Below are 13,349 nucleotides of genomic sequence, written 5' to 3' on the forward strand. Positions count from 1 at the left end.
TTCATAGGCAGCATTGTGTTTGGAGGCAGCAGAAATATCTCTGCACATCTGTTTTTCCAGTTCTGCCAAAGAGCTTTCATTTTTCTCTAATAACTTGACCTCTTTGGTTTCTGGCAGAAGACAGCTAAGCAGAGCACTCGCTCTCTGGATGCGCTTCAGTATGGGATGAGGTCAGAACAACAAAGAAAAAAAAACCAGCTGGATGGCTGTGAAGCAGTGGGAAGAAGCAGGGCAGGGACCAGGGTTTTCTCTTCCCTTTTATATCCAATGAGATCTCGTTTCTGGGCGTGTTTATTCCCCAGGCGGTCAGTATCACCAAAGCAGTATTTCCTGCAAGCCGCTGTTGTGGGGAGCCTCCTCCAGCGAGCTGGCCATGCCCAGGGTGCACTTATAAATAGTACAACCAGCTAATTCCTCCTCTGGTTGGCTGTCAGGAAATGTGAGGCACAGGTCCTAGGGGTTTCCACTGAGATATTGCATCTCCCATACGTATTCATCTTGATTTTGGCAGAGTGAGGTTCATACTCCCTACTCCCACTTTATTTTTCCGTTTCATCACATTCTCATTACTCTTCCTAGGGCTTTCTGCGCTGGGGGCTTTCACCTTGCATTTTTCATTCAGTCTGCTTTCTTTTTTTCTGAAATTCAATTAAATCATCTTAAAGCAGCAAGCAGAAAAAATGCCAGTGGGGTGGGAAGGAGGTGGAAAAGAGAGGAGGGATGAGAAAATGGAAAATGGGGAGAAGATATGCCAAGCACGGGAGAGACAGAAAAGCAGTCTGCACATGTTCCTCTGTTGGGATAGTTTTTCTCTCCCTGATCTCACTTTCTCCATAGCCAGAAGTTCCACCTCAGGATTTGCCAAGGAGAAAATGGAGCATTTCTCTACTGAGCCACAAAGCAAGTGTGAAATGTTCTGTTTTAATCATTTACAGAACAAAAGGAACACAACAGTCACCGTCTGATTCATATCTGCTGAAATCCAGCAGCCAAAGCTGTGGGAGAGGAGAGACAGGCAAAGAAGGGAAAGGAAGAGAAGGTGTGGCTTTGGGTTTTTTTCTTCTGGTTAGTCACTGTGGACCTAAGGAAAGACAAGAAGGACCACACTGGATTATTGCAAAGTTTAAGAGCTCCAAGTGTCCTCTCCAGTAGATGACTGCAGAGAAAATGCATAGAACATTACAAGTGCTGTTTCCTCTAGTACATGATCCCACTTGCCTTCCTGAGCCAGAAGTTTAACTGCATCATCAAGTTTGAGAGCCCTTCATAGACCTTTCTCCCATGATGTGTTCTAATCATTTTTTGAGCCCATTCATGCTTTTGGCACCCTGGACATTCTGTGGCAGCAAGTTGCACAGAGGAATTACGTGCTGAGTGAAGACACACTTCCTTTGGGTTATTTTAAGCCTTTCCCTGTTTCACAGAATCTCAGACTGGTTGAGGTCAGAAGGGGCTCTGCAGGTCATCTGGTTTAACCACCCTGCTCAGGCAGGACCACCTAGATAGAGCCTGTTACCGAGGACCACATCCAGATGGCTTTGGAATAACTCCAAGGATGGAAAGTCCACAACCTCCCTGAGAAACATGTGCCAGTGCTTGGTCACCCTCATAGAAAAAAAACTGTTTCCTGATAATCAGAGGGAACCTCCTGTATTTCTGTTTGTGCCCATTTCCTCTGGTCCTGGCACTGGGTACCACTGAAAAGAGCCTGATTACAACCTCTTTACAACCTCCCTGCAGGTATTTATACACATCGATGAGATCTCCCAGAGCCATTCCTTCTCTGTGCTGATGACACCCAGCTCTCTCAGCCTTTTCTCACAGGAGAGGTGCCACAATCCCTTCATCATCCTTGTGGCCCTTTGCTGGACCATGTCCATTATGTCCATGTCTCTCCTGCACTTATTTACTTCTATGCCAATTCATAATTCTTGTAGTTCTACTGTACCTTCCTTCAAGCACCTCTTTTCCACCCAATTCAGCAGTAGTTTTCTCAGTATGTTTTCGTAGAAGCTGCTCTCTCCCTCAGTCATTTTTGCCTCCCTTGCCTGGTACTTCTCCAGGGAATGTCAGAAATGTTTTTACTGCACAAGGTACAGGTGAGCCATGCACTGACTTGCACAGCAGCAGACCACAGAGAGGTTTTCAAAGGTCAGGCATGACAAAGCAGACCACAAATCGTTAAGACAAAGAGGGAAAGAAGAGTTAGGAAGGATTTCCCAATCATGGTTAGTTTTGGAATCATGGAAGCTTTGGAATCACTAAAATTTTTGCAAACATGGAGAAAAGGAGAGTATGAGTAACATCCAGCACACATTCAGCAAGAACAGAGCTGTCAGATTCATCTGACCTGCTGCAATGAGGTGATAAACCAGGTAGGTGAAGAAGGAGGTGCAGATGCTGTATGTGTTGGTGTGTAAGTGTGGCTTGTGGTACTGTGTCATATGGGGTCACTCTACGCAAGATAGGAACACACGGGCTACAAGAAAATATGAAAAGGTGGGTGCATGTCTGGTCAAAACTTTTCTTAGAGGTTAGTTGCCTGTGGTATGATGTGATGCAAAAAAACTTCTCATGAATCTGGTCCTGATCAGCATTTCCACAAATAACACAAAATCCAAGCACAGTTTTTTCACATTTGCAGTTGACAGCAAGCTGGGACAAGCTGACAGAAAACTGGAGACAGGACTAGAGGTCAGGGAAGACATGTTGAGCAGGAGGAAAGGGATACACTCCACTGATCCTCCATTGAATGCCCCCTTCAGCCCCTGCAGAGTGGGCAAGAAACTCTCAGTCTGATCCATGGAAGGCCTTTTTCGTGTTTATGCCTGCCTTTGGCTGAAATTATGGAAATCTAATTAGACACTGAGGAAACCCTTCCAGTGCAGCAAAGCACTGGGGTGAGTTGCCTAGGAAGGCTGTTAGGATGAGTTGGTCCTGCACACAGGGTGATGGGTGAACAGGAGCCACTATCCCTGCCTCCAGGCAGAAGTGGGGTGTATCTGTCTCCCTGAAGTCCTGCTCAGACCTGCCTTTTTGTGATTTTTATCCTGATGATTATTAAAATATTGATGGTTTGTCTCAGAATGTTGTTATTATAATACTCTTTTATCTGCTGCTCCTCTACTAATAACTCCTGCTGTTTAGGTGGCTGGTTTGACCAGAGATGAGTATTTTTGACCTGGTATTCTTTGGTTACACAATCACTTCACAGCATGAATCCAAGCTGCTACCGGCATGGTCTTGTCCTCTCTCTCTCCAACCTGTGCTTGGTCTTACCGTCTGTCTTGCCTGGCACTGCAGACTAGACAGCTGTGCCTGACTTGGGCCAGGGGACTGATCCAGCTGAAAACTCACCAGCTGGGAGGAAGGCAAGAGGAGAGATTGTATTTCCATTACTTGTTCTGCTATCTCATATCTTTTGTCTGTCTTGTCTACCTTGGATGGAGTAATCACGTCTTGTGCTATGTTTGGAAAGGAGAGTGGAATTGTAAGGTGATATAAGCACTGGTTTGGATAATCCTTTCCAGGCTGAGGGATGTCTAAGTTGCTGTGCAGAGGAAAGTTATATCTGAGGAGTTCCTCCTAAAATCAACCACAACTTGTTATTTGGGAGAGGGAGCTTTTTCTTTGTCACTAAATACCAGGGTTAGGAGAGGTGGGCACATGCCACTGAGGAAAGACTCTGTTCAAGGGATAAGACAAGCACAACCAAGAATATAAAAGGAGCTGGTCCAAGTTCTGTCACAGAAAATGCATTTTGAAGTTATTTTACATGTTTTAAACAGAATCAGGTAATGAATGAGGCAGCCAAAAGAAGGCTCTTGGTTTTATTCCCATTCCCTGTTAAGACACTCTTCTGGGTGAATGCATGCCAGGGCAGTCTCTATCCTGACACCAAGTGGAGAGAGCTCACACGGGACTACTTTAAAATGTGATCAAGTATATATCCTCACTGGAAGTGAGGACAAGCACTTGATATGCCACCCATTCCAGAACCAGTGAGGCATCATACAGTTTTTAAGCATTTTTGTATTTCTAGGATTTTTTTTCAAGAACCTGTCTCCTAGCAGCAGAAATATACATTGGAGATGGCTATACTTGACAAAAACCACTTTCTGGGCTCCTGCAGTGTTACCCTCCTATCTCAAGTTTCCACCAGTGCCATACATGGTGAGTACCCTGTGAATGCATGTGTATCATCTTTACTGGGGTCAGGGTGGGTTCCAAGAGTGGCAGGGTAGTCACAGAATCACAGATAGGTTGAGGTTAGCAGGGACCTCTGGAGTTCATCTTGTCCAATCCCCTGCTCAAGCAGGGCCACCTACAGCCCATTTCCCAGGTCTGTGTCTAGAGAGCTTTTGAATATCTCCAAGTATGGAGAATGTATTGCCCTGAAAATGAAGAGGAGGGTGCCTTTTCCTTGTGGGGAAGGGCCAGTGCTCAGTTGTGTCAAGGTGGTGCACATTGCAGTGTGCCAGAACGGTCCCACCATGCTGCCACAGAGCAAGGCAGGGTACCCAGTCCTGAGACTGGCATATCTCCCAGCACTTCTTATTCATGCCTTCCAGCATGCTCTTCTCAGGAGGGGTTGGGGGCTGGTCCAGTTCTGGGCTCTTCCGTACAAGAGAGACGTGGAGTTCCTGGAGCAGATACAGAGGAGGACTACAAAGAGGATTAAGGGACTGGAGCATCTCTCTTGCAAGGATTGGCTGAGGGCTTGTTCAGCCTCATGAAGAGATGACTTATCAATGAGTATTTGAAGGGAGGGTGTCAAGAGGATGGACCCAGGCTCTTCTCAGTGGAGCCAAGCAATAGGACAAGCAGCAACAGGCAGAAACTGGTGCACAGGTAGTTCCACCTAAATATGAGAAAAAACTTCCTTACTGTGTGGGTGACCAAGCACTGGAAAAGACTGCCCAGAGGGATTGGGGGGTCTCCCTCACTGGAGATATTTTGGAGCTATCTAGATGCAACTCTGTGCAATTGATGGCACTTGAGTGGGAAGGTTGGACCAGATGAGCCCACTGTGGTTCTTTCCAACCTTACCCATTCCGTGATTCTGTGATTTTCCCCTTTCCATGCACATCAGACCTCCAGTGCTGGGTGCCCAGAAGTCCTCCTTCAGAAGCTTCCCATCCTGCAGCTCAAGTCCTCACCCCACCCCACCTAGAACATCTCTAACTCATCCTGAGAATCACACCTCTTTTGACCTTGACCCTGGGATTCAGGGGAGATCACTGCCAGATGAGGTTCCCCCATGGATTCAGCCTCTGAAGCCTTCAGCTTCCCTTGTCCATTTGAGGTTGTTTTCTCTCTGAGTGTGTTACTCTTCACTCTTGCTTTACACATCTCTATTTCTGCCTCCCAGGTGAAGAAAAATCCCTCATCATTTTGCAAGGTGCCAGAAAGTCACATAAACTCCAGTACCACCTGCTGGCTAAGCTTCAAACCCCCAGCCAAGAAACAACAGCATCCTATAGTGCTCTGCACCAGAAAGGTAACAGCTTCTCTCCCAGGGGAAAAAACCCTGCATCGATTTAACACAGAAATGTATCAAACACATCTACTGTCAAGTTGTTCCATCTCTCTGATGGATGGCATTAAAAAACAACACAGAAAGGAGGCACTGCTGCTGATAAATTTTAAAGCATTCAGCAGCTGCCCTGTTGTTTAAGTCATCTCCTAATTACTCAACATAGAAAAAACAGGGAGAGGAAAATGTGTCATGCATGGACTTACCCAGCTGATCCAGAGCAAAGAGGGCTGGGGCACCTTCGGAGAGCTCATTGTCTGAGGGAAGAAGAACAAATGCTCAGGAAGTCAGCTGGAGAGGTAGATGAGTACAGGTGGAGTAACAATGCTGTTTTCATCACACTTCTGATAAGCCCCTGCTCAGCTTGCTTACAGTTCACCCTGACAGGTTTCATGTGCATGTTGTGGGTTTTCTTTTAATTCAGCTGTTATTGAAAAACCTCAGAACCATCTCAAGACAGAGACTTGTCAGGATGAGCCCTGAGGAGCAGAAGCTCCACTGCCCCATCTGTGCCCTCCCTGGGATCCCTGGCGGTGCTCCCTTTTTTGTCCGTACCACAGCTTTTCACTCCCTTTCTTCAATTTACCCGGTGCTTAGGGCATGGCCAGGAGCACCCTGCCTGCAGCAAAGCTTTCCTGTATGCTACAGTCTCCTCCAACAACAGCAGCTGGAGAAGGTTTAACCAGCGGGAGCAAGAATTATTCAGAGGCTGACCAAACCTTTGAGTCATCTGATAACAGCACCGCAGTAACTCAGTACTTGTGACGGGTTAGGCCACGGTCTCTGGAAATCCCTGAGCTGGTGGCATCTCTCATCAAAAACTTGTAGGGGTTTATTTTGCATCCCATAAATGAGCCCACCCACTCTTGTCTGGTCCCAGCTGCAGAGAACAACACACACAGATCGCTCACTGCCAGTAAGACCCACAACCACACAGGAACATGTGGCCAAGTGTTGAATTCCATTTGTGCCCTGTATTTGGTGGGGATTTTGCTATTTTCAAACATTTCTTGCAATGTCAAAAGTGTTGCTAAATTGAAAAACCCAATGCATATTTTTAAAAAAAATTAAATTGCAGTGGGTGGGGGCTTCGTGTTGGTTTTTTATCCCTTTATGATTCATGGCATTTTTTCAATGAATGGGCTTGACTCAAAAAACTTTTGGTCTGGAATCTGTGGATCGCTGTATTCCTAGGGGTTCCAGAAGGGCATTTAAGAAGGGCAGGGGCATGATGCCCTACAGCAATCCATACCTGTGCCTTTTCTAAGAGATCTTGCCCCCTGTTATAAAATGCTCTTAGGCCCAACAGTTGGAAAACACCGTGAGCCACTAGTTTAGGATAGCAATGGGCTGCATAAAAAACCAAAAGCCAATGTACATCCACATTCAATTGTTCATCTGGTTTGCACTTTTCTGAACTCGTGATGGCAGTGACTCTGCCATCCTCTACAGACACAAGTACATTGCAGTCCTGAAGTCAATGGGCATTTAACCAATACAGCTATAAACAATAACACAGACCATGCACATAGGAAAGACTTTTCAGAAATGACAGAAGCAGAGATTGTTCTAATGGGAAAAAAGAGTGGACTGCAGGAAGCATCCCTGTGCTGGTCCCCTGGAGCCACCCTGGGCTGGGTACCTGGAAAAGCAACAGATGTTCTATCATAAGGATGCTGCCCAGTGGTGCTTTGCTGGTGATATTGAACCCAAGGCTCAAAAGCATAAATCTACCTATGGGCTCAAAAGGATAAAGCTACTTATGTAATTCAGCTCTCACAGAAAAGGAGGCGATGCTGCTTCTTGGTTTGTCCCTTTCCCTTCCCCCAGCATCTGGGCTACCAGCGGGAAGCCAAGGGAAACAGATGGAGATAAGCGAGCACTTTACCAAAGCAAAGTGTTTCCGTTCCCAAGGTGCTGCCATCTGGAAGGCTGTAGGTTTATTTTGGTTTTAGTCTAGGGCACAGCACATCCCAGACAAAGAAGGAACTTTGCCCAGGAAGGGACAGCTTGTGCTGGCCCAGGGGACAGGGACCTCTGGTAACAAAGATGACCTGGGGCTGAGGAAGGAGCACTTGTGGCTGCTCCTGCCAAATGTTCAAATGGGGATTAAAAAGCAAGTAAGAGCAGCTGACTGGAAATTAGGTAGAGATTAATTAATAGAGGAAAAAGAACTGCTGGCTACTTGTCATTGCATCTGCCCTGGGTGCTTTCCTGAAACAGGCAATTTCTAGAGAGCAATGAACCCTAGCCTTGAGGTGGGACATCTTGTGTCCGGCTAAGGTGGGCTGAAGCCTTGAACAGTCCTAGCACACAGAGCCCCAGTTGGGGCAGCCCCCCTGTCACTGCCAGGACAGCATGTATCCTGCAGCCATCCTAAATTATCCCACACAAATGTGATTGAAGAGAATATTTTATCAGTTCTCCTGTCACTCCTTCCCAACAATGGTCATCTGCAGAGTCCTGCTTGTGGAGAGTGAGGGTGGTTACATCTAGCACAAGTGGCACATTAACTGGCCAAAAGATGGGTGTTGGAGCCTTTTTTCTTTCTTTTATTTTCTTCTCTTTTTTTCTTTGAAAGTCCACTCTGAAGAGGGAAAAGAAGCTGCAGACCAAGTGCCTGTGTCAGTGTGACAGTTTGGGTCAGACCTTTCCCACCTTCATACCAAGTACTGCCTGGCTCTGAATATAGCCCAGCAAAACCCCTGGGACCACTGCAAGCACAGTGAAGGGCAGCAGCGCATTGGGAAGGCTCTCAGCACTTTCACTGGGTGGATTAAAAATCATCAATCACATCCTACCTCCTTTCACACTGGAAAAGGGGTGGATCCCACCACGAGACAACCAGTTTGTTTCATCCAGCTTCCAGTTTTCACCAGGGTCCATCTCTGATCCGCAGCATCAAAGATCTGCTTGCAATACCTCCTGCTGCTCTCTCTGGGGAATAACCAAAAGATACACTGAGAATCTGTCGTGCTGCTAGACCATAGCCAGCTGCTGAGAAGCTCACCTCAGCAGAGGAAAATCTTGTCAATATTTCAGGAGAAAAAAAGAAAATTAATTAAGAAAAAAATTGAGAAAAAACCCACATGGCTCACAGGGAACTCTTGGACCAAGGAGTTGCTGACTCTACCGCGCCTCGACTTACCACATCAACAGGCCTCCCTACTGCATCAAAAGGCCACCAACACTTGGACATCTTCCATTTTCTGTTATCAGTCTGACCAACACCGAGAAATTCCTAATCTGTCATGATACTTGCAGGGATGGGGTTTTACTTCTGAGTGAGGTGATGTTTCACAAGGACATCCATCGGGGATGTGTGTCTTGGCTTTACATGCCCAGCCGTCAGGTCCTGGCAAGCAAGGGGAGTGGGCAGGCTTGCTGGCCCTTTTTCCCACATCCCAGCTCCTCCAAGGACAGGAGTTGAAGGCTGGAAATTACAATAATTTATACATTCCAAGGCAATGCTACCACTGGCCACTTGGCTCTCACAGCCGTCCCAGCCCTGGAGTAGTGGCTCTGAGCCACCAGGGAAGGATGGGGATTATTGAGCAGTTAACATGAGAGCTCTCCACCCTAAAAAGTTCCTTTCTGGTGTAGACACTAAATTATTTTCTTGACTATCAGTCAGGAAACCTACAGGTTTATTGCACCTGAGAATCTTCCTGGAGACCTTTATCTCCCCTTTACTCCTTGGACCTGTGCATCTGGGCAATCCCAGATGTGAGCAAAGACTGTAAGAATAAGTCATGGAGAGCAGCCCTGCAAAAGACTTGGTGTTCTCACAGATGAAAAGCTGGATATGAACCAACAGTGTGTGCTTACAGCCCAGAAAGCCAACCTCATCCTGGGCTGCATCCAAAGCAGAGTGGCCAGCAGGGTGAGGGAGGGGATTCTGCCCCTCTGCTCTGCCCTTGTGAGATCCCACCTGCAGTGCTGCATCCAGCTCTGAGGTCCTCAGCACAAGAAGGACATGGACCTGTTGGAGTGAGTCAAAAGGAGGGCCGTGAAGATGATTAGAGGACTGGAGCACCTCCCCTATGAGGACAGGCTGAGAAAGCTGGGGTTGCTCAGCCTGGAGAAGAGAAGGCTCCAGGAAGACCATATAGCACCTTCCAGTACCTAAAGGTGGCTTATAAAAAGCATTTAGATTAGATTTTAGGAAGAAATTCTTTACTGTTAGGGTGGTGAGGCACTGGAACTGATTGCCCAGAGAAGTTCTGGATGTCTCATCCCTGGAAGTCTTCACGGCCAGGCTGGATGGGGCTTTGAGCAATGTGGGCTAGTGGGTGGTGCCCATGCCCACAGCTGGGGTGTTGGAACTAGGTGATCTTTAAGGTCCCTTCGAAACCAAGCAATTCTGTGATTCTGTGGTTCTATGATCCCTGGTGGAGTAGCACATACAGGCATTTAATGCACCCCTAAGCCTTCAGGATTGCATGGATTTGGAAGGGAATAGAGTCCTTCCAGTATCAGCAACCTCTAATTTATTAAGGAAGCATACAAGTGTTGTGATGCAACAACTTTTTGCCTCTGTTGGAAGATGCTGAAAAGGAGGTGACAACAAGGATCTTCCTCAGCAGTGTCTGAGGCAAACCCAGACCCCAAAAGGCAGCAATGGAGCTGATTTCATGGCGAGGTGTGTCCCACGAGCCCCATCACACTGGCAGCTGATCATCTCTACTCGGTCTCTGATTTTCTTCATCATTATTTGTAGGAATTTTTTGTAATTTAATGCGGTCATGACCCTAATTGAAGGCATTCCTGGGAGAGGCAGGCAGATAGCAATGGAGGGACACCATCACATCAGCACCATCTCCTTAGCAAATGAGGCCAAGAAAGAGATGGATGGGGCCCTGTCTCCATAGGGAAGCAAAGCACGGCTGAGCCATCCCACTGCACTTCTCAAGCACTGGTACCTCTCAGCTACCATCTTACTGGGGGGAGCTGCAGGAAGGGGCAGCAGCTCCACACTGACATATTTGGCTCCCAGTGGCTCCCAGCACAGCACAGCCAAAGCCCCTACCTCAGCCCACTGCCAGACCCCACCAGCAAGAACCAGGAGTGTGCTGGTTCTTCCCCAGCTGGCCAGACCTGCAAGAAGTCATTTCACATGTTCTCTTGCTCAACACCTTAACTGAGTAGGATTAAATACTTGTCCATATGCGTTTGGCGAGCAGCAAGCAGGACAGGTCACTGCACGCACAGGCAGAACTGGACTGGAGTTTTTTGACGTAGCAAATTCACCTGAATTGCAATTAAGAGGTACTGAGACTTCAGGCAAATTTGGGTTGACTATGTAATTAGTTTAAGCTGAAAGAGAAAAAAAGAGTCCTGAGAAGAGCAGCAAGGCTCCATTTTGACATTTAAAAAATGAAACTTTTTTCTTGTTCTTTCAAATGCTGGTTTTGGTTTGAAAGTGACCTACTTTGCTTTTTCTTTTTTTTTCTTATTTTTTTTAAGTTATGAAAAGCAGTAAATAATCTCAAACCAGAATGTCTCATGCTATGCTTATGAAAAGAAATCAAAGAAGAAAAGAAACATTCTCCTTTAGGGGGTGATCCAAACCGAAAAGTATTTTCAATTTTTCCCTTCAGCCACTGAAATGAAAAACCTATTATTTGTACAGCTACACTACTGAAAGGCATCTCTTCAGTGTGTACTGTTGGCAATTTCTTCTTTCTACCTGCCAAGGGAGGGGTTTGTCTGCAAGTTCAATAAAAGTATAAGAGAGAAAGAACAAAAGGGCAATTTATCAGCATAGCATAGAAGATAAAATGGCTTTTCCATATTAACTTGTTTCTCTGAAAGAAGGAACCTCAGCTCTTTGCCTGCTGACCCACTCTGCTCAGAATCATATAGACATGAAATCATATAGACACGAGTCCGGAGCTCTCATCACATAGAAGATTAATTGCAGATGTAAAACCTTCTGACTTCACTGACACATAAGATCTAACCTACACTAGAGAAAGCAAAGGTCAAAATTTATTTAGGTCAATAACACCAGCAATGAGAAACACCCAGATGATCATAAACCTCAGTCCTTACTGAGGACTAAGCTTACCCAAAGCTATAGTTTTGGGGCATCTATCTCTTCCCTGCGCAGCAGAACCTGCTATCAGCACGGGCTGCTGGTGTTGGATGTTCAGTGCCAGCATCAGCGATGGGTTTGTGGTCCCTGTCTCACCACAATGCATGCATTGTGCCCACTATCGCTGTGGCTGCCCAACAGGATGGGATGGGAGGGAAAGGGATGAGTGAAAACACAGGACAGGGCCCACTAGCTGCATTTATATTCATGCAATACACCTCTTGCTAAAATGCAGAGCTGGAGAAGGAGGCATCACTGCTCAAGGTGTTGTCTCACTAGGGCTGGGATGACAGCTCCAGCTGCTTGAAGGGCTCAGCCTTGCTATGGTCAAAAATCAACACCCATTACCTCCATCTTTCAAGAAGACAAATAAAATGTGAGATTTTTCAAAGGGCCTGCACTCAGGTTCTGTGTGCAGTCTTCACCTAGGGCAAGGGGTGCTCATTTTACACACTGATAGCTTCCACCATTCCTCTGAGGAAAAACAAGGTGAGAAAAGACTCACATTCCTCCTATATCATGATACAGTATTTTAAAAATGATAGGGACTGAATACATTAAGAGTCCTTTCACTCCAGAGCTTTTACTGTACCTCAATAACAACAATGCAGATCACAAAGCACTGTCCGTTTTCAATCTAACCTTCAATCTTCCAAACCACAGAATAAAATAGCATAATATTGGAATGACCATTTCAGCAAAGTTTTACAATCCCTCTAATCCGTCAGGAGTGATTGTTGGAGCACAAGCCCCAGTTAAGCTCCTCTTCTGGAGCACTTCCAGTTCAAGACAATCTGCCACACAGCCAGCCTCTCAGGGAACTCAGCAACTGAACGGGGATATTTTTTTAGTACCATAAACTGTAGAATTCACATGGCCAAAACAGCAGGAAAATAAAAGTCAATGACCTGAGGTTAACCCAGACAGACAAGAGATTAAAGCGTCAAACCCTAAATGCTACAGCAGGCAGAGGCTTGATCTGGTGGACAAGTATAGGCTGGAAGTGTTTGCCCAAACACTGCCCTCAAAACTGGCTCCATCCACATGGCTCAAGTGCTACTGAGTGGAGATGCAGATGCTGTACAAAGGAGCTCACATTTCTTTGAGCTATCATGTCTCCTTGCATATGGTTCAGGTTTAGAGCTCTAACTGCATCCACCTACTTGACTGGGAGTAAAATTCAGTGGCTCTTCCAGAAGACACAAACTCAGCTACTTCTCTTCCCCATGAGGGACAAAGCAGGGCACAGTTTCCTGAGATACTCAATACAATCTGATCCAGGTAGATCACCACCTGGGCCTGGTGACCACCTGGGGCTGGTGATCACTTAGGGCTGGTGATACTCACACAGCACCTTGCTGGTCTGAGCCCCCAGAATAGCACAGTGGAGCCCTTTGCATTTAACGATTGATTTAATGAGCAACCTTTCCAACACCTTGTAGCACCTAAGAAGAGCTCATGTGTGATCCCTTCTGAGTAGCATCTGTCCTGGGGGAGCCAGGTAGTGTGGGGTCCACACAGCTGGTTCCTGGGATCAGGGCAGCCCCAAGCCACATCAGCCCATTGCCAGGCCAGGGCTAGTGACTGCACAGCTACCACCAGCCTGTAGCAGCCTCGTGTAAGAGTGAGCATGAGCAGGGACTGCAGCAAGAGAAAAGGCTACACAACAGCTGAGGTGGTCACAAGTCATAGGAGGTCTGGTAGATGGGGCAGCAG

The 13,349-nt window shown here is 46.6% G+C and overlaps 1 long non-coding RNA gene across 1 annotated transcript; it reads right to left on the reverse strand.

The window, feature by feature from the left end:
• Positions 1–1,025: 1,025 nt before the first annotated feature.
• LOC138110388 (uncharacterized) lies at positions 1,026–12,880 on the reverse strand. The gene is made up of 4 exons (XR_011150909.1): positions 12,797–12,880; positions 8,338–8,473; positions 5,743–5,793; positions 1,026–1,081 (listed from the first exon to the last, which is right to left on the reverse strand). It is a non-coding gene; the product is annotated as an uncharacterized lncRNA (long non-coding RNA).
• Between the last annotated feature and the right edge of the window lie 469 nt (positions 12,881–13,349).

Source organism: Aphelocoma coerulescens, chromosome 1 (genome assembly GCF_041296385.1).
Source record: "Aphelocoma coerulescens isolate FSJ_1873_10779 chromosome 1, UR_Acoe_1.0, whole genome shotgun sequence".
In the NCBI taxonomy this organism is placed as follows: Eukaryota; Metazoa; Chordata; class Aves; order Passeriformes; family Corvidae; genus Aphelocoma; species Aphelocoma coerulescens.